At 42.9% G+C, this 22,770-nt stretch overlaps 1 protein-coding gene across 31 annotated transcripts in view; it reads right to left on the reverse strand.

Moving 5' to 3' along the window:
- The window catches only part of LOC143934091 (neurexin-2-like), a 3,463,823-nt gene that overhangs the window by 450,682 nt on the left and 2,990,371 nt on the right, over positions 1 to 22,770 (reverse strand). The window lies entirely within an intron of this gene.

The following is a 22,770-nucleotide window of genomic DNA, read 5'->3' on the forward strand; positions in this document are numbered from 1 at the left end:
GTTGAAATCATTTCGAAGCCGGTGGAAATATTTTCGATTTTTGTAGAAATATTTTCGAATGCGACCGATTTTTCGAATTCGTTAGAAAACTAAACGAAATCCAAAAACGAATTTAACGAATATAACTAAACTAAATTAATTAGCGAATTAAAACAAAACAAAACTAAACAATTTTTTTCCTTTTGCACATGTCTAGGCACCACCACCATTGCCTAAGGCCCATTTTTTCTGCTCTTGTTTAACAGGGGCATTCAATTACAATTCTTGATATAATATTTCACAGCAGGGCCCGTTCCAGCGCCCAACACGAGTAACTGTGAGGGCTTACAGTGTTCTGTTACCACCAACACCTGAGGCCCAATTTTCCACAGAGTGTATAGGGCAGGCCATATAGTATATACAGGTGGTCCCCTATTTTCAAACATCTGACTTAAAAACAACTCCTACTTACAAATAGAGGGAGACAACAGGAAGTGAGAGGAAAGCTATCCCTTGGAAGGGAAATTCTCACCTGTAAGCCCTTGTACACACGGTTGGACATTCTGATGGAAAATGTCCGATCAGACCATGTTGTCGGATGGTCCGACCGTGTGTGGGCTCCATCTGACTTTTTCCATCGGAATGTCCGACCAACAAAGTTTGAGAGCTGGATATAACATTTTCTGACAACATGATCCGATCGGACTTTGTCTGATCGTTTGTAAAGAATTCCGATCAAAGTGCCATGCATGCTCAGATCTAATTAGGAGACCAAAGCTAATGGCTACTAGGCTGAACGTAGTCCCGTTGGAACAGACAAACGTCATCACGTTCCGCACGATCGGATTTTCCGACAACTTTGTCCGACCGTGTGTATGCAACACCAGTTTCGGACAAAATCCGTCTGAAAAATTCAGACGGATTTTGTGGTCAGAATGTCCAACCGTGTGTACAAGGGCTAAAAGTTAATATGGGAAAAAGGTGTCTCCACTGATGCTTTATCACCAATCCTTGTTTACTTAATAACCCAAAATTTTCCAAATTCAATTGTCATTGGAACAGAAAGTGAGGTGAAATCTTCTAAACAGGGACACAGACAGCAAAACAAATGTTCCAGGGGTGGTAACCCTTCCCTATATTATCCAAAAAGCTTAAAATAGATTTTTGGGCTGGAGCTACACTTAAAAGATGTACCTGTTCCAAATTACAAACAAATTCAACTTAACAACAACCCTACATTTCCTATCTTGTTTGTAACCCGGGGACCGCTTATATACTGCTGTTCAGAGTATATAGGGCCTGGGGGCCCCACGTCTTTTTTTAAAAATTTAGGTGCTGGGTTCCCCTTAATATCCCGGAGGGCCTGGTAATGGGCTGGGGGGGGCAACATTACATTTCAGTCGCAAGAAGTTTTAAATGGGTATTCCAGCTGGGAATGACTTTTAATAAGGACACTTACCTTTCCAAGGCGCCCGCAATGTCGGCCGCCTGAGGCCGACCCGTCCCTTCGGCTCTCGGGTCCCAGCACCGCCATCCTCACTAAGGGAAACAGGCAGTGGAGCCTTGCTGCTTCACTGCCTGTTTCTTACTACGCATGTGCGAGTCGTGCAGCACTTTGTGAATGGGACGCCCTGTGTTAGGAAACACACAGTTCCCAGAACACAGCACGCGACATTATCCAGAAGACAATTAGAGGAGGAGAGAACAATGAAGAGGCAGATTAGGAAGACTGCCTAGCAACAGGGATTTCTGGTAACGTAAAACATTTTTTTCAAATGTTTTATTTTTTTTAAGAATATTAATGGTGTTTTTTTTTTTTTTAGGGTGGCCCTCCACTTTAAATTACTTTTTTCCTTTTAGAAAGGTCATTTTGTGCAGGGACTGTTCTAAACACGGGAAAAATGTGCCACTTTAAAGGCATACTATAGACACCCCCCAGGCACAATATTTAAAGGAATATTACTTTTACTTTTATTGTTTCACTTTAAGCATTCTTAAAATTACTGCTCGTGAAAAAACTGACATTGTTAAAACTTATTTTTTCATTGATACATGTCCCCTGGGGCAGGACCCGGGTCCCCAAACACTTTTTATGAAAATAACTTGCATATTAGCCTTTAAAATTAGCACTTTTGATTTTTCATGTTCGAGTCCCATAGACTTTAATGGTGTTCGCACAAATTTTTTGTCTGTTTACATGTTCTGCCACAAACCAAACTGGGGGTGTTCGGCTCATCCCTATACAGAATACAGTGCACCCATAGTTGCTATTAGACTTCTGGTGGTGTACACAGTACCGTGCATCCATAGTGCAGCTGCTGCTACTTTTCTGGTGGAGTACACAGTACACTGTCAGGGAAGTCATCCACGGAATACAGCTGACATCCCCAGGTGCACACCTGTGCGCAGGTGCCAACAAAGTTTACCAGAACTGGCACCAGATGGCCTATTTAAATACAGAGCTCAGCACTGTCTGGTTGCTGCTTGATCTACAGCGTCACCTGAAATCGTGTTACCCTGTGTTGTTTCCTGAATACCGTTCCAGCTTGTAACCTGAACACACTTCTGCCTGCTGTTATGCCTGATCTGCCTACCCATTGCCAAACCTGTCTGTGACCTGACTACGCTTCTGCCTGCTGTTATACCTGATCTGCCTACCCATTGCCAAACCTGCCTGCTGACATACCTGATCTGCCTACCTGTTGCCGAGCCTACCTGTGACCTGACATGCTCCTGCCTGCTGTTGTACCCGATCTGCTCGTCTGCTACCAAGACCCGCCTGTGATCCAGCTACGTTCCAGCCCGCTAGCAGCCAAGTCCGGCTTTCCACCTGTGTGTTCCTGGCTCCTACCACAGACTTCAGGACTTATTCCAGGCACTCTTACTCCACCGTGCTCCAGCGCCAGCTGTCCCACTACCAGCGGCTCTTTGGCCAGAGTTGTACGGGAGGCCTTCCACTACATGCCAGGCTCACCATCAGGTACGTGACAGTATCAAGCAGCCATGAATGAGCCTGCAGGAGGAAACTCTTCCCTACATGTCTCACAGGCCTTACTCAAGCAGTCAAGTCTTTGCAGGAGAAATATATGCGTCTGGAAGAACATGTGCAAGCCCAGCTGTCCTCTGTCGTTCCTGCCACGGTGTTGACATCCCCGGAGCCAAGAGTGCCTAGCCCTGACAGATTTTCTGGAGATCAGACTAAGTTCAGAGCATTCCGCAATGTCTGCCAGCTCTACTTTTCACTCCAGCCATCAACTTTTTATGCAGAGACTGCAAAGGTGGGGTTCATTATATCCCTGCTTCAAGGCAAGCCCCAAACCTGGGCTCATCGTCTGTTGGAAAGGAAGGACCTACAACGAAATATTATGTCCTCCTTCTTCCAGGCAATGTCCAAGTTGTACGAGGACCCTCAACTAACCACTACTGCCAAGTCCGCTCTCCATGCACTCCGGCAAGACTGCAAAGTGGTCGATGACTATATAATAGACTTCCGATGCTGGAGTGCAGACACCGGTTGGAATGACGCAGCCCTCCGACACCAATTCCGCCTGGGGTTATCGGAAAACTTGAAAGACGAGTTAGCTCGCATGGTTGTTCCAAGTTCCTTGGAGGACTTAATTACATTGTCAATTCAGATTGATTGTCGTCGGTGAGAATGTAGGCAGGAGAGGTTAGCCGTTCCATCCCAACCCGTATGGATGGTGCCCAAGTTCCCGGTTTCTGCTCGACCGACCTCTGTCAAGTTGGCTCCTTCAGCACCCACACGCCTGGTATGCCCGTCACTGTCCCCTGAGGAACGGGCATGACGTTTTCAAGGCAACCTCTGCCTCTACTGTAGCGGGGCAGGTCACTATGTACAGAATTGTCCTAAGAGACGTAGATATCCTTCCATTTCTCCAGTAAGCCAAGTGGTCCTGCCAGCAACTTCTGCTCAATTTGCACTTCCTGTTACCTTCCAACTCCCAGGGAGAAGTGTGTCAGCAACTGCAATTGTGGACTCTGGGGCGTGTAGTTCATTGACTTGGCATTGCTGCTCAATAAGGTATTCCTCTTCAATCCAAAGAGCAGGGGCTTACCATATTCTTGGATGATGGATCTCTTATACAATCCAGACTGGTGACCCAGGAAACTCCTCCAAGCCTTTGAGATCCTTAAAAGACTATTCACAACTGCCCCTGTACAAAGGCATCCAGATTCGGCACTACCAAATATCCTGGAGGTAGATGCTTCCGAAAGTGCAGTCGGCGGAGTTCTGTCTCGGCATCAAGGTTCCAAGAATTGAATCCATCTGGTAGCCTTATTCTCTAGGAAACTTGCACCAGCAGAAAGGAATTATGACGTGGGTGATCGGGAGCTTCTTGCCATAAAGGCCGCATTGGAAGAGTGGAGGTACTTGCTAGAAGGAGCTGCCCACCCAATATTGATCTATACAGATCACAAGAACCTTGAATACTTAAGAACTGCCAAGAGACTAAAACCCCGCCAGGCTCGATGGGCACTTTTCTTTTCAACGTTCTTGTTTCATATCACCTATAGACCTGGGTCAAAGAACACCAAGCCTGATACGCTGTCACGCATTTTCAAAGATCCAAAAGACTTACCAGTATCTGATACCATCTTACCAGCAGGGAATGTTTTGTTGTTGCATGCCATTGAGCCTTTTTGGCCTCAACCCAGCTGACTGCAGTATTCATGAAGTACCAGCCGCTGCATATCTATACATTTCATGGCCACCTGAATTCTTGAGTGATTACACCATCACAATTCTCACTGATTCCACATTTTTGAACTGGTTGATCCCAAGTCTGACAGGGAAATAAGAGCCAACACTGATATATGCAACACCTCTGTAAAGTCAAAGACAATTCTCATCATTTTGAAGTGGTATTCTGTTATTTGAGCTATTAAAAGACTTATTCATGTTGCTCACCATTTTGCAAACCAATACTCAGGACCATAAAGAGTGCCATGGATGAAACATCTGTAAAGGATTTCCCACCATTAAACAGGATTTATCTTCTAAACCAACAAATTGATTCAAAGGGAGGTAAGAAGGTCTGGTGCATGTTGCTGCTTTCCTCTACAAAGTATGGTATGTTAATGTTTGCATTATTCTTCCATGTTCTCCCCTTTGCTTCACTTTCAGGTATTCCTGGAATAGAGGCTTCACATAAAGTTTGGACTTGTTTCTCAGTTGTTTTAATATTGAAATTATAGATCTCTATGAGGAGTATCATGTTGCACATGCATTGTTTATTTGCGTTTAAATAATTTTGTCACTACCTCCTTCACTGGCTAGGGGATGCTCTATATATTTATTGAATAAAGAAGTATGTGGCGCTGACTCAACTAAATAACATATAAATGATGAAGGTGTGATCAATAGGTCTATATAAGCAATAAACAAACTATAAAGATAGCACTTTCGTGGCCATGCTACAGCTGAATAATAAAGTGCAAATAATATTCAACATGCGTAACAATATATAAATTCACATTGTAATAATTGCTTTTAAAGTGCAAAACTGAAGTGCAAAAATGCTCCAAAGTGATAATAGTGCAATAATATAGTCTAGGACAAGAAATCTCCAAATGAAAGTTCAAGATCAAAGCTCGCCACAGCGCCTAGAGGCGATTCAGTTCGCATTGTGCGCTATACAAGTATTTCATTCATTCATTCATAGGGGAAAAAAAGTGCGTGTTCAGTGACGCAACGTGTCAGAGAGGAGTCGGATGTTGTCACTTCCGACCATGGCCCAAGACCGGAAGTTCCTTTACTAAGCTGTACTGAGTGTTTTGAACTATAAGTTACTATTTGTTTTTTAATAAAGTGGATTGAATTACTGCACTATGGAGCCCCACTTTTTTATATTGCATGTTAATACTGCATTGGATGAGCCTCAAACCCACCTTGGTACCGGCATTGTTGTGGATATCTGTGGGAGTTGACCGATTGTTGAGGATCCAGCATTAATCCATACAAAGGCCTGATTTGACCTGTAGGGGTCTTTTTATGAGGTGAGAGGCTGGGGCAAATGAGTGGTGCACATCGGATGGTGAAATCAATTGGATGAAGTGGATTTCTTTTGATTGCTTTGCACATGCACTTTTTTTCCCTATGAACTGTCATTTGGATATTTCTTGTACTGGACTATATTATTGCATTATTATCACTTTTGGAGCATTTTTTGCACTTTAAAAGCTATTATTGCAATGTGAATTTATATATTGTAAAGCATACGGAAGATTCTTTATTATTCATTATACAGCTGTAGCACGGCCACGGCAGTCTTTATAGTTTGTTTATTGCACATATAGACCTATTGATCACACCTTTTATCATTTATATATTATTCAGTTGAGTCAGCGCCACAAACTTCTTTACTCATTTGATATTCTATGTGAGAACACCTTTAATGTTGGCAGCTACTCTTTTATTTTCTGGTGTAGTTAGGTTTGCGCACTTCCTCATGCTCTAGCCTCCATTCATCACACACTATCATATTTTGACCTGCCTTTCATCGGTTATGATCTGCACAAGTTTGGATTAATGCTTTCCTATGATCTGCAAGATGTCTATTGGATTGAGTCACTGTCTGCCAAGCTACTGAGAATGTAAGTTAAGCTACCTCACTGCAACTGGATCATTTATAGAGATCAAACTGTCAGAACAGATCCCTAGACACAGTATTTGACAGTATATGGACAGGTTAAGCAAAATGCCGCTGCTATATGGGGGCACTTTTCTCTCTTTTGGGAGTGTTTTGTACAGTGCGTCCATGGTAGACAGGGACTATAGATAAGCGCCTGGTGGGAGTGCGCATGCGCGGAGGAACCGAGATGGCCACTTAGCCTCGGTGCTCCGCGCCGCCCCAGACCCACGGCGTTCGCTGCGCCTGATTCAGCCGCCACCGCTCAACGATGGACCGACCACCTCCTCCCCACAGACCCGGAGATCCCACCTGCATGCACCGATCGGGTGCCAGACGTAATTTGGGGTCCGAATTAGTCGACTCCACCTGGGCTGGGCGGACCAAGATGGCCGCCGTGGCAGCAGCATCATCTCAGCCACAGGACTCGGCCTCCGAATCTACGCCGGAACTCAGGCAAGTCCTGGCCCCCGCACACTTAACATTCACCCCAGGCATACAGGGGATTGCCCAGCAGCCTTATACCCCCTCTCCGGCCTCCACTGAATCCCTTCTCCGCCACACTATGCAGGACCAGGCCTTCTCTCAGTCAGGCCCTCATAGCAGTTTTCACAATGACTCCTCTACTCAGGGTGGTCTAGGCCTGGACCACTCTTTCAATGCTGCAGACGTGTACCTAAAGCTATCAACCCTCCTGGAGACAGGTCTGGCTTCAACAGCTGCCAAAATTACTGGAGAAATCAAAGCTGATCTCCAGAGTATAGGCTCCCGGATGGACGCCATTGAAATTCACTTAGAACAGCTCACCAGAACACCGGCCTCATCCACACCCTCCATGAACAACTTGATGTGGCTCTCTCCCGCATAGATGACCTAGAGAACAGGTCCCGCAGGTATAACTTTAGGATCAGAGGCCTGCCTGAATCGATCCTAGATGTGGAGCCGGCTATTCAGGACCTCATGAAGTCTTTGATCCCCAACATCCCGGCACTAGGTCCCCCCAGGAAAGACGTTTCTCCTAGGGACGTCATTGTAAAGCCCCATTTCTACGCGGTCAAGGAAGCCGTCATGAAGCAGGCCCGATCGATGCCACAAGTCCTCTGCCAGGGCCACCCCGTGCAGATATTTGCGGATCTATCACCTACTATACAACGCAGGAGGTCCCTAAAACCGTTATTACTTGCTCTGACCCAGAAGGAGATCAAATACAAATGGGCCTTCCCCTTCGCAGTAAAATTCTCCTACCAAGGAAAAAATCAGGCATTTTCCAGCTTTACAATGGGAGAAAAACTACTCCTCCATTTGAAAATCATTTCCCAGGAGGTGGACATGGACACATCCACTGCTTCTGCGGGTCAACACAAGCGACCCCCTCCGAACAGCCCGCTAGACCCTCTCTGGAACAAGCCCAAGTCTCATAGATCATCGCACAAAGGCCCTCCGTGAGATCCAGAGGGAAGCCTGTCAGGACCCTCGTAGTGCTCGATGCCCCTGCATCGCCATCTCCCACTCATATGGATATTTCCATTGTGACTTCCCCTTTCCTTTTTTTTTTCCCTTTCCCTTTTTTTTTTGGCAACTCCGGCCTCGTTCACGGTTTCTCGTGAAACTTTCACAAAATGACAGACAGTAGTTCTCGTTGTTAGAGTTTGATGTTCGGTGAATGTTTCTATTTCTTTAGACTCTTCCCCTTTCTTTTTTTTATGGACCTCATAAGGTCAAAGGATCACTTTGAACATTTGGTAGGCGAGGGGGTTAATCCCGTCCTCTACCATGGCTGATACAGCAGGGGTCTCCGGGTTTCTTGTTTTTTCCTTGTCAGACCCCTCCTTCCCCCCTAGGATTTTGGGAGGGAGATTGGGGGGAATTAACATGGTTAAGGTCCCTTATTATTCAGGCAGCTCAATGAGCCTTAACGTTGATATTTACATGGCGCCCTGGTCAGGGGCGGTTCCCATGCGCCTCCTCCTACCCCATGAACACCGGCTGGTCTTCGTGGGCTAGGACCTCCAGAGTTTTTCTCTTGGAGCATTTCCAACTCAGGTTTAATCTCACGTCTGTCCGTGAGATGTTCTTGAGGACCCTCTCTCTGCCCTGGGGTTTGTTTTCCCTCTGGCAGGGAGGTCCTCCTGTCTCCCTCTTCTTTCTTTCTGTTCTTCTTTCTCTGCTTTCCTGTCCTGAGAATCGTCTAACCATATCTTCTCTTGCAGAGGTTTTCCTGAGGGGGCCCGTCCATCCCTTAAGAAGCACCATGATCAGCGATGGCTGCAGCTCCGTAGTCAAGGGTCATCAAAAGACTTCACAGGTAAGGGACGATTTTGTTTGCAGTCCGCCTCCCCACTGGAACCATGGCTGATCACGTTTTGAAAACCATAACAGTCGCCACGCATAACGTGCAGGGTCTCAATTCTCCCCTTAAACGTAGAAAATTGTTTAACACGTATAAATCTTCCAAACTTGACATAGTATTCCTGCAGGAGACCCACTTTCCGAGTCGGTACAGTCCCAAGTTTCTCCATTCACATTTCCCCAATTTTTATCTAGCCAATGCTGCTAACAAATCCAAAGGGGTGGCTATTCTGCTCTCTAGATCCTGTAAATTCTCCTGTCTAGCCGAAATAAAGGATCCAGAAGGCAGGTTTATCCTAGTCAAGGGTATGATTGATGGCCATCTATTTTTGTTAGTGTCTTACTACATCCCCAATAAAGGGCAAACTTCCTTTTTTAAACAAATAAAATAAAGAGTCCTGCGCAAATCGTGCCACTTTAAAAAAAACAAAAATATGTATATATATACATATATATATATATATATATATATATATAAATATATAAAAAAATGTGAAACAGTCAATGTATAAATGGGAATAAAAAAATATAAATCCCAAAAATCACACACCAATGAGTGAGGTTAAACTGTGAAAAAAAGAGAAAAGACGGGACCAAATGTTCCAAAGTTCACAAATCCAGGCTCTCAGAACTCTCACCTTAAGATGAAATGTGTAAGCAAATCAAAACATAGCCCCAGAAACTTCTCCTTTGCTTCTCTGTATACGGCCACTAAGGAATTGCAGGTAAAGAATGTAATATACACTTCCGCCACTAGAGGGCCAATCCCAGCTCTTAGGTATTGCACTGCAGATAAAGCTTCTATTCCATAGTATATGGCTTGAAAAAAACACAAAGGAGAGGGGGAAGGGGAGCGAGAGGGGGGACTCCAATCGTGTAGTGGTTCAAAATAAGCAAATAAATTTATTAAAAAATAATCAAGACTCTCACATTTCAAACATTAAAAAATACAGAGAGAGGAAGATGGAGATCTGGCGTCTTCCGCCAGTCTTACGCTACTTCCGGTTTGTCCTACGGCCACTCCTTACGCGTTACGTCATACCACGTGACTTCTTCATGGGGATTAACATCATCACGTGGTATGACGTTTGCACGTCTGAAAGCCTTACATAAACTGAATCCCTCCCCCAACACGGTTACACAACTGGATAACGCTAGGCTTGAACTTAACTTAGCCCTAACAGCCAAAGCGGATAAACAAATTTGATGGAGTAAAAACAAATTTTATACTCATGGTGACAGGCTGGGAACCTTGCTGGCCTCTAAACTCAACCCCCGCACTCGGTCCTTCGTAATGCCCAAAATTAACATTCCGGGACAGGGTGCTACTTCTACCCCTTCTAAGATTATGGACGCCTTTCAGTCGTTTTACGCGAACCTTTACAGCTCTCACACGTCGGGGAAGGAGCCTTCCCTACAGAAAGTGTTGGATGGTCTCCCCATCCCGGCTCTCTCCTCAACCCACAGAGCAGAACTAGAAGCCCCGTTTACTGAGGAGGAAGTTCTGGGAGTAATCAAAGACTTAAAAACAGGATCCGCTCCGGGCCCCGATGGGCTTTCACACCCGTACTATAAGGCGTTTTCTGATACCCTCTCTCTCCCTCTTACAAAGTTCCTAAACTCTAAAACCAAGGGAAACCCTCTTGATCCCCAACTTAACAGAGCTTACATTGCTGTAATTCCCAAGCCAGACAAAAACCCGGAAGAGGTGGGTAACTATTGTCCCCATCTCGCTCATAAACAGAAACTGAAAATCCTCACTAAAATGCTAGCGAATAGATCGGCAGCCTTCATTGGCGCTTATATACATAAAGATCAAGTGGGGTTTATCCCGGGTAGACAGGGCCCTGACCAAATTAGGCAGGCGATAGACATTGTCTCCGTCGTTCAATCGAATTGGCTAGGGGGATCCAGACAACAGGGAATGCAACTGTCTCTGGACCTCCACAAAGCCTTCGACTCGGTGTCATGGCATTACCTTTTTGCAACTTTAGAATGTTGGGGGTTCGGTTCTCGCTTTATGGGCCTGATGCGAGCCCTATACTCTAATCCTACAGCGCATATAAGACTGCAGGGGTGTTACTCAAATTCCATCCCCATACAGAGAGGGTTGCCCTCTTTCCCCACTCATTTTTGCGATAGCAATTGAAACCTTGGCCATCTCATTTCGCCACAACCCAAACATAAAAGGGGTCTCGTGTGGTCCCCACACACATAAATGCGGCCTATTCGCTGATGATATCCTCCTTTTTGTCACCTCACCCATCACTTCCCTACATATATGCAAGACCCTGGAAGACTTCGCTCTAATATCAGGACTAAAAGTAAACTACGCCAAATCCCAAGCACTTAACATATCGCTTCCGGCAGACACGGTCTCCCTCCTGAAACAATCGTTCAAATTCACCTGGAATGACACTTCAATTAGATATTTGGGCATCAATCTGACCCCTAGAATCGAATCTATCTATGCAGCCAATTATCCCCCTATGTATAGGAAACTGGAGGCGGACATGACCTCATGGTCTAAGAGTAATCTATCTTGGTTGGGGAGGGTTAACTCAATAAAAATGACCTTGCTCCCTAGGCTCTTATATCTCTTCAGGGCTTTACCCACTTCAATACGGCACGACCATTTGAAATCTTTTCAAAGTAGGGTGCTGAAATTTACTTGGGGAAACGCAGGCTACAGAATACCACAAAGGATGCTATACCTCCATAGAAGACGAGGAGGCCTGGGGCTTCCCCACCTCTACAAATACTACCAGGCAGCCAGGTTAGCACAATTGTCAATTATATATTCCAAGTATGAAAAACCTGACTGGGTATACATAGAAAAATTAGCCACCCCAAGACATACACTAGATTTCCTGTTATGGACCCTCCGAAAGAGCGGCCCCCGATTTTAGCGCCTACCCTTTCCCACTCTTTCGCTCTGTGGGATAAACTACGCTCCTCTCCGGAATTGGTCTCGGAATGTAGACCCTTATCCCACCTCTTTAACAACCTGAAATTTTACCCTGGGTTGGAGATATCAGCTTTCAAATGGTGGCTGGAGAAGGGACTGTACCGAATTGGACACTTCTTTACTGCAGCTGGTCCCCTCACTCTTCAGTATTGTATCAAAAAATTAGACATGCCAGACTCGGAGCGATTCCGGTTTCAGCAAATTACCCACTTCCTTAAATCCCTTTGGAGGGATACAACCCTCCCCCCGAAATTCACTGAATATGAGTTATGGTGTGGACAAGCCGTGGTCCAGCGGGGGGGGTATTTCTGTGATCTATTCGTCCCTGGCCTCAGCGTCCTCCAAAGAGGCATATATGTGCGCATGGGAATCTGACCTTCAATTCCAGTGGGACCTAGATAAATGGCAGTCAGCCTCCTTCAAATCTTTCAGGGGTATTCTGAATACTACTCTAACTGAAGCCAGCTTGAAGGTAATCTCAAGGTCGTACTACACCCCCTCCAGACTTGCCGTAATCTACCCAAAGGCTGACCCCCTCTGTTTTAGGGGCTGTAAACACGTGGGAACGATGGTCCACATCTGGTGGGAATGCCCAAGAATCCGTTCCTTCTGGAAACATATTTTTAATTTAATTGACAAGCTGGTGGAAGGTCAGATTCCCAGAACTCCTATGGTGGCCCTTCTGAATGATCAAACCCCCTTGGTGTCCAAACCCCTCAAGAGATTAATCTACTTCATCCTTCTAGGAGCCAAGCTCACTATAGCCAGAGCTTGGAAACAACAGACGGTGTCCTTCTCTGCGGCCAAAAGGAAAATATCATGGATAATGGCACAGGAAAAACTCTCAAGCATACTTCTAAACACATCCGATAAGTTCGACAAGATCTGGGAACCCTGGGCCCATCTGATGGGGCTTACCTCGGGGCCTCTCTCAAAGCCAGGTTAATTTACCTATAGAGCATTAGGCGTTGCTCTTCTCTCCCTTCTTTTTCTTTTCCCTCTGAGCTTTCCTTTCTTTTCTTTTCTTTCTCTCTCTCTCTTTCCTTATGCCTTCCAGGCTCCTCTATCCTAGAGGTTTATGGTTATAAGTTTAAGTAAAGCCTTTTCGGTCTGTTTTACGTTTGGTACTATGCCACTCAAGTGGCTTCAGATCAGTTGCACTAGTAAGAATTTCCCTGGGGGGAAGAAGGAGATTCTGGTATAGGGTGGGGTATGCTGGCCCGGCACAGCTTGCTCCCATTTGGGATGACGGGTTGGGCATATCTCATTCTGGCCCTGTCTCAGCCCTCAGAGGAATTGCTCAATGTCACATATACGCCAACTTGTGGTTATACTGGCTATTGAGGCTCTACCTATGCAGTGTTATAAGATTTCATAAGCCTTTCTGTACTTGTTATTGATTCAATGCGCAATATGTATACGCACTGTATGTAAAATACCCTTTCTTTTATCTTGTGAAAATAAAATCTTTGAAATTTAGATAAGCACCTGGTAGCCCACTTTAATTAAAAATTAAAAGGTCCATCCACGATTCCCATGCAGGGGTTTGATCTTCACTCAGCTACAAATAATGAAAAAAAATACCAAGCCACCTGGCTACATTTTGGCAACATGCCCTCTGCTCGTATACTGGCTTTTCTGGCTCATGCAATCTCAATTACAGTATCTTAGTGATTAGGCCCACTCCCGGCCTCTCAATAAGGTTCTCCAGCCCCCTCAAGCTTACTCAACTCCTTCAGAGACTTTTGGACTCCCTCCAGCCCCCTGCTCTTGCTAACCTCCTCCATTCCCTTAGTCTCCCAGTCCCATCTGGTCCCCCAGACTGTTATAGCTGTCCAGAATTTCCCAGTCTTTGGGCAAGGAATCCCCCCTCACAAGAGTTGCATTCTCTAACAGGAACTCCCAGCTCTCCTGACAGGACTCTGTCTCTAAACAACAGCAACTGCCATGAGCCATGCTCAGATCTGGTTTATAACAAGTATGTGCACCTAGACACACACAAACTGCAGACTTTCAGGAAAACATGGACACAGAACTGAAGGCTCTGTACCACCCTTCAGGACCTTCAAGCTCCTGGCCCTAATCCAGATGTACTAAATCTAGAAAAAACGTAAGGCTCACAAAACATCTATTTGCACTTCTCAAACTGACTCTTTGAGAATCCTATGTCACAGCGATCCTGGCTTTCCTTGATACATTTTACAGGATATGACCCCTTCCTCAGGAGGATTTGGGTAGATACAATAACTATATAAATATGCATGATGAAAGAAAATGTTTTAAAATACATGGTATTATTTTCAGATATTGTCTTACATAAAAATCATAATGTATTAAAGATGTGTGGATATAATACTCATCATACTCAGAATTAGAGTCCTGTATAGAGAAGATCTATGCCATGTACACCTCAGGGCCAGTGCAGGGGCATATTCAAGGATCACCTGAGATGGAAGGGAGAGGAAAACAATGTATGTAAACTTGTATAAAAAGTTTTAGCCCTTGTACACATGGTCAGACATTCCGATGGACAATGTCCGATAGGACCGTGTTGTCGGATAATCCGACAGTGTGTGGGCTCCATCGTACTGTTTCCGTCTGAGTATCCGACAGACCAAGTTTTCCAGCTGGGCTATAAAATTTTCCGACAACATGATCCGATCGGACTTTGTCCGATCATGTGTAGAGAATTCCAATCGGACAAAGTGCCATGCATGCTCAGATCAAATTCCTAGACCAAAGCTATTGGCTACTAGCCTGAACATAGTCCCATCCTAACTAAATAACATCATCACGTTAAGTACGATCTGATTTTCTGACAACTTTGTCCGACTGTGTGTATGCAACAGTTTCGGACAAAATCCGACGGATTTGGTTGTCGGAATGTCCGACCATGTGTACAAGGGCAAAGGGGAGCAAAATTGTGGGGGAGGTAAATAGCCCACAGAGCTACACCATATACATGCTTAATTGCTATTCCCTTGTTCTACATACTCTTTCTTCATGCATATTTTGGCAAAACAAAGACTGGTGTGCACATTTTTCCTAACCTGCCCATATACTGTCCAATACTAGTGTCTAGGGATTCTTTTGAAAGCAGAGAGACAGAACAATTGAGTACCGCTTTTTAAAATTGTTAACAAATGCAATTTGTTTTAACTTTTAGCATGTAATCCCTGGGCACTTCAGAAGTCTATTCTATTGAAAAATATTTACAATTGTTGAATAATCAGGACGTGGTGCCAATATATACTGTATAGCCCATCCTAATTCCTTAATTTCAACCTTTTGTGCTGGTGCAGATATTGCTGCTTACTTTTCTTTAATACTGTGTTTTTTCAGTGGTTTAACTACCTCGCACCCGCCCTATAGCCGAATGACGGCCGTAGAGCAGGCGCTTTCGTCCGGGTGGCCGTCCCTGGACGTCCTGTTGTTTACTTCCGCAATGCGCGCCACCGCGGGCGCGCATCGGGTAAGTTCTGTGTTTGCCATGTCTCCCGGAGACAGGCAAACACAGATCGCTGTAAACGGTCAATCACAGCGGCCGTTTACAGCGCGATCGGCGTGTCTAATGTGAGACGATCTCATATGTAAACATATGAGATCATCTCTCAGCGCCGCTCTCCCTCCTCACACAGACAGCGTGTGAGAGGGGAGAGATGAACGGCTGCAGCGCCATAAGTGTAAAAAAAAAAAAAAAGTTAAAAAGTGCCATCCTCTCCCAGTGCCATCCTCCCCCAGTGCCATCCTGCCCCAGTGCCATCCTGCCCCAGTGCCATCCACCCCAGTGCCATCCTGCCCCAGTGCCATCTACCCCAGTGCCACCCCCCCAGTGCTACCTGCCCCCAGTGCCACCTGTTAGTGCTATCTGTCCCCAGTGCCACCTGTTGTCAGTGCCATTTGTCCCCAGTGCCATCTGTCATCAGTGCCACGTATAAGTGCCATCTGTCATCAGTACCACGTGTCATCAGTGCCACATAGTGCCATCTGTCATTAGTGCCATCTGTCATCAGTGCCACGTATCAGTGCCATTTGTCAGCAGTGCCACCTCTCAGTGTCACGTGCCATCTGTTGTCAGTGTCACGTGTCATCAATGCCACTTATCAGTGCCATCTGTCATCAGTGTCACGCGTCATCGGTGCCACGTATTAGTTCCATCTGTCATCGGTGGCACGTATTAGTGCCACGTATTAGTGCCATCTGTCATCAGTGCCACGTATTAGTGCCACGTGTCATCAGTGCCACATATTAGTGCCATGTGTCATCAGTGCCACGTATAAGTGCCACGTGTCATCAGTGCCACGTATAAGTGCCATCTATCATCAGTGCCACATATTAGTGCCATCTGTCATCAGTGCCACGTGTCATCAGTGCCACGTAAAAGTGTCATCAGTGCCACGTATCAGTGCCATCAGTGCCACGTATCAGTGCCATCTGTCATCAGTGCCACGTGTCATTGTCCTGGTGCTCCAGGGCTTTCAAAAGTGTAATAAGTAGTCAACAAGTTAGATATGTAATTTATGCTCCTAGAACACGTGATGGCGCTCCCTGCATGTTGGGCCTCTCTATGTGGCCAGGCTGTGAAAAAGTTCCACACATGTGGTATTGTAATACTCAGGAGGAGTAGCAGAATTTTTTGGGGGTGTCATTTGTGGTATACACATGCCATGTGAGAGAAATAACCTATTACAATGACAATTTTTTTGAAAAAAAAAAAAAAAATGAAAAATCTTAATTTTGCAAAGAATTGTGGGGAAAAAAATGACAACATCAAAAAGCTCACCATGCCTCTTACTAAATACCTTGGAATGTCTACTTTCCAAAAAGGGGTCATTTGGGGGGTATTTGTACTTTCCTGGCTTGTTCGGGTCACAAGAAGCGAGATAGGCCACCAGTACATCAGATGTGATCAATTTTGTGCGATTCGCACCACAGCTTGTAGACTCTCTAACTTTCACAAAGACCAAATAATATCCACTAATTTGGGTTATTTTTACCAAAGATATGTAGCAGTATAAATTGTGGCCAAAATTTATGAAGAAAAATTAATAATTTGCATAATTCTGTTACAGAAACAAAGAAATATGCGGTTTTTTTTCGAAATTTTCGGTCTTTTTTCACAAAAAATAAAAACCCCAGAGGTGATCAAATACCACCAAAAGAAAGCTCTATTTGTGGGAAAAAAAGGACAAAAAATTAATTTGGGTACAGTGTTGCATGACTGAGTAATTGTCATTCAAAGTGTGAGAGCACCGAAAGCTGCAAATTGGTCTGGGCAGGAAGGGTGTTTAAGTGCCCAGTAAGCAAGTGGTTAATACACTTCTACAATCTCAATGGAAAGCAAGACCCAAGGGACCAACCTTGTGATCTCTACTATTAAATTATTCCTTGTTATACACTAAATACACCAAGCACTTTGTTGCCTTGACAGCTTTTTAAATGTCTCTGGTTAGACCATCCTTTTAGATAAAAGAAAACAACACATGGGCATGATTTAGTACACAGACAGGGAAAAGAGATTCTGAAATATGCCCAGGAACCTGGTCTTACCAAGGGCATAACCAAAGTAATTACAGCCCCTGCAGTTGCTATGTGAATTGCAGGCCAGGGGAACACATTCAGTGTATACATTTGCTCACTTACAATATTCATCCAATTCACCCTCATTGAAAGATCACTCTTATTGCTATCTCAGTGGTTGAGAAGCACCGTTCCAACCACTTCAGCTTAAGCTAGCTGTACACAATTGAATTTCTCTCATTCAGTTTGAGACTGAATGAGACATATCAATTATTTCCTCTATAAATACTAAACACTACAGATGAATAAATCTCACATGCTGGCTGTTTGGATGCAGTCACTATTCAGCCGATTTTCCACCCAATTTCTTCAACAAAAGTCAATCTTTGAGTAACCATCCCTGCAGGTGTGGAATGCAGTCATCATTTTAGACTGTCTGGCTACAACTTGTTAGGAAACGTATAAGAAGTAAATACCCTTGAATATTCCAATTATATTTACAAAGGGTGCTTGCATTTACTGAAAGTGTATACAGCTGTCTGAAACTATCTAGTATAGTAATTAGATAAGCATACTGCACAATCAGTGAGTTTAAAAAGTTGTATTTTTCATCACGGTAAAAATACAATGCAAATGCATACTTGTACAAGGTATACATAACAATGTATTCCATTCAATGCCTACTGCAGGAGATCTCTGAGAAAGAGAGCAATTGAAGACCTGCCCCTTTTTTTTATATCAGAGCTCTTGCTTTAACCTTGCGTGGGGATTTTTCCACACTCCTTTTGAGTACTTGTACATACTTGTACATATACAGCTGCACTCTGCTGTGTACCAGCACTGCTTGGGAATTTTTTGCAAAGACTGATTTTAAATGTATTGTCATGTGTACCATATTATTTTACAAATACTAATTAGTATTTTAAATTCACTTTAAAGATAAATTCAACCCTGTGAAACATTTATTGTGGGGTGTGCTTTACACAAAAAGTCCATTGCAGTGGTCTTAATTTCATTCACTGGAGCCTAAAGTCAGCCAAAGACTGATCAAAATGTGTCCGGTTTAGCAGGAACTGGGACAAATTTCAAACCATCTACAGGCAGGCTGGTCATACCAAAGTCAATTTTTTGATCAATTGCAGTAGAATCAGCATGTCAGGTCGTTTTGTTTTTTTGTTTGATTACTATTGTTGACTATAGCTGGCAGCAGTGATCATTGTATTCTGATGGTGGGAATACACCATATATACAACAGTGCAGCAGGAGGGATTCAAGCAAGTTTATTTCCTTCAACCATGGTTGTAGGAAAGAAAATTGCATAATGCATGGCCACAGCCTTAGAGAGATTAATTAGAGGCTGTCCATCTCTGACCACCAATGTTAAGGGCTGTCAAAAAAGGGGTACATTAATCTGTGCCAACCTCTGACCACCAACCTTAGGGGGGTGCAAATAGAGATCACACTATGCACTTTTTTCTATGGGGCCCTGTGATTTCTTATTATGCACTTGGGAACTACAATACTAAGTTTTAGTAATCCTTTGTTTTCTTCAATCATCAGCTTACCTTGATACCATTAAGATTTCGATAGATCCAGTAAAATGAATGGAACAATTGGCAGTATACTGGGCAGGGAGAGAAGCCTGAATATAATCGGCTATAATGTTCCCCGATCTAAGCTCCTTTTAGGATCCAGTTATTTTTCTTGTAATGGTAATAACACGTTTCTCTAACCTTTGCTCTTTATGGCAAACCTGTATTTTCTTGGGCTAGGCAAATTACCTAAATCACTTGACAGCATGAGTTACTTAATTTCCTCACTTCCTCGTAGTCTATGGGGGAAAATATGACAGTTTTCTAGCTTCTCACAATCTTGCACTCATTAATGGAGCCTCAAATCAACAGGTTTGAATATCCTTAAGTATGCATGACAGGAAGAACAAATAGCCTTGATCACGTTTTGACTTTTGAAACTTGCAAATACATTTTCAGGTCTACAGTGGTAGATTACTGTAGTGCATGAGCTTGAGAAAGATAAACATAGATTCCTTACAGGGCTCATTATTAGGCCAACCTGGTATTTTGTTGAGTCCAAGGTAAAGGTTTTTTTCTTAAGCAATGTTTTCAATTTATATATGAATCTACAGTATTCTACTTTCTTCATTCAAATATGTGGTCATTCATAAACATGCAACAAAAAAAACAATGTTTTATTAACCATCCGCAACTCTGCCACCAGCTACATCACAAACCATGTCTCAAAATATCACCCAAACCATTCTCTTTGCTCTCTCATGCTATTCATGCTCTCTAGCGTCCTCACATTTTTGCCTCTAGGACTTCTACGGAGCCTTTCCCATCCCACCGAATGCTCTACCCCAAATTGCCTTGATTTTTCCTTTTCATTCCCACACAGTTATTCCCATTTGAATTACTTGCCTTTCCATTTCAAATTGTCAGCTTCCACAAGCAGCCCCCCCCCCCCCCCCAAACATCTGGTCTTGAATTGTATTGTAACTGTATTATCTCCTTTTATATTGTAAAGCACTGCAAATACTGTAAATCCTGTAAAAATATAAAGTATGAATGCCCTAAACACAGTGAAAGTTATAAAACAAAATAAGTGCAGCACTAAATAAAATTTAAGAATATCCCTAGAGGGATATAAGGTGCATTAATGTAAACAACTCTAAATACATAAAAGTCCAATATGCAGCTTTTACAAAATATTATAAATTATATTGTTTGATTTATTTATGGACAAAGTGTAATGTGCAAATTTTTCATATGATATCCTTATATAAATCAAACAATAGTGAAAATATCATACCAGTCCATTATATGATTTGTAAATGAATCGACCTCTCCTCAATCATCCACCAATTTGTGTGTTGCTCATAATCCTTGTGCTCCCTCCACCAATTGTGCCCTCACAGTATAAGCTTTTTAAATATGCCTTTTGAAATGGTTAAACCTCTGGAATCCTCCTTGTAATATTCCTTCTCCTTATAAGCTGCCCGTGAATTCCAGTCACAATGATCACATTAGATATTGAGCCTCCTTACTGCTGCCTGGGAACTCCAATCACATCGACCACATGCAAAGCAATCAGATCTTGCAATAGTGCTTTATCGTTTTAAAATATTTCACTCAAAAAAGTCATAACCAATATGCACTCACATTTTAAAAAACTTTAGTAGGCCTGTGTATTTAATTTTTTACCAGTGGAGTTAGGACGAACGTATCACTTTTCAATCGGCTCTGCAGGCCCAGCCTTCAGTGTTCCCTCCGTCTGTTACACTCTGAGCAGTCCTTCCTGGTTCCACATTCATCAGCCTCTCAGGTCCCTCCTACTAGTTTCAGCATGCCTCGTGACTTCATCTCCCTGAGGAAGTCACGAGGTGTGACAAAACAGACCTGAGTGGCGGATGAATGTTGAACCAGGAAGGACTACTCAGAGTATAAAAGACGGAGGGAGCACTGACGACAAGGGCTGCAGAGCCGGATAAAAGTTTATATTGGTTATGACTTTTTTGAATAAAATATTTAAAAAAAATAAAGCACTATTGCAAGATCTGATTGCTTTGCATTTGGTCGATGTGATTTGAGTTCATGGGCAGCAGTAAGGAGGCTCAATACCTAAAGTGATCGTTGTGAGTGGAGCTCACGGGCAGCTCATGAGGCCAAGGAATATTACAAGGAGTGTTCCAGAGGATCAATCATTTCAAAAGGCATATTTAACCAGTTTTCGACTGGCTCACACAGATATAGTGCGGTAGAATGTCTCTCTTGGGTGACCCCTTCCCTGCCAGTGACATTTACACAGTAATCAGTGCCTTTTTATAGTACTGATCGTTGTATAATTGTCAATGGTCCAAAAAAATGTGTCAAAAGTGTCAGATCTAGTTTTTAATAGTGAAAAAAACAAATGCCATAAATCTTTCCCATAGTTTGTAGACTCCATAACTTTTGCGGAAACCAATCTATATACGCTTATTCCGATTTTTTTTTTTTTTTAACCACAAATATGTACAAGAATACATATTGACCTAAACTGATGAAGAAATTTTTTTTTTAAATGGGGGATATTTATTATAGCAAAAAATATAGTTTTTTTTATTTTTTTCAAACTTGTGGCTCTTTTTTTGTTTATAGCCCAAAAGATAAAAACTGCAGAGGTGATCAAATACCACCAAAAGAAAGCTTTATTTGTGGGGTAAAAGGAACACAAATTTGTTTGGGTACAGCATTGCATGGACGCGCAATTGTCAGTTAAAGCAACGCAGTGCCAAATTGTAAAAAGTGCTCTGGTAAGGAAGGGAGTAAAATCTTTTGGGGCTGAAGTGGTTAAAAAGCCTATAAGGTGAGGGCACAATTGGTGGAGGGAGTACAAGTATTATGAGAAACACACAAATTGGTGGATGATTGAGGATAGATCGATTCATTTACAAATTATATAATAGACTGGCACGATAGTCTCACTATTGTTTGATTTCTATAAGGACATTATATGAAAAGTTTTCACATTGCACGTTATTATAAATTATATTGTTTGATTTATTTATTGACACTTTGTAAAATCTGCATGTTGCACTTTTATGTATTTAGAATTGTTTACATTAATGCACCTTATAGCCCGCTAAGGATATTCTTAGATTTTATTTAGCGCTGCACTTATTTTGTTTTATTTTTGTTCATTTCACATGTGTAGGAAGTGTGGTTAGTGCTGGCAGCTCCACTAGATTAATATCAAGGTTTTTATATATTTACAGTGAAAGTTATATTCCTCAAAAAATATCTTGTTAATCAGATACAATATGAAATGATTTAAATCAATAGGCTAAAATAATTGTATTGGGGTGATAGTAGAACAACTACAGTATATCTGCTGAATATGTAACCTAAGGCAACACATCTCATGTTTACCTGTCCTAGAAAAACAATCCCAATTCATGAGTTTTTCTTATAGGAATGCTAAATAATCTAATACCTTTAATATATTTTAACATCTTACAAGACATAACAAATATTTTACCAGTGGAAACACTGAAGAAAATAAGATTTGTTGTCTTTTTCTTGTTGAACAATGCAAAAAAAAAAGCATTTTCAATAGCGCCTAGTGTTTTATTGAAGGATATAGGGGGCAACTCATCAATTCTTTGCCTTAAACTTGTTTGTCTTTTAGTGGTAATTTTTTTGTAGTGGATTTGCAATTTGTATTTAATATTTTTATCAAAAATTATGAAAGAGTGCAAAGTTTTAGGAGTGCAACATATAAACCCTAGAACATGGAATCTTGTTTATA

Source organism: Lithobates pipiens, unplaced genomic scaffold, assembly GCF_037356315.1.
Source record: "Lithobates pipiens isolate NorthernLeopardFrog02 unplaced genomic scaffold, aLitPip1_a1.2 Scaffold_10, whole genome shotgun sequence".
Classification (NCBI taxonomy): domain Eukaryota; kingdom Metazoa; phylum Chordata; class Amphibia; order Anura; family Ranidae; genus Lithobates; species Lithobates pipiens.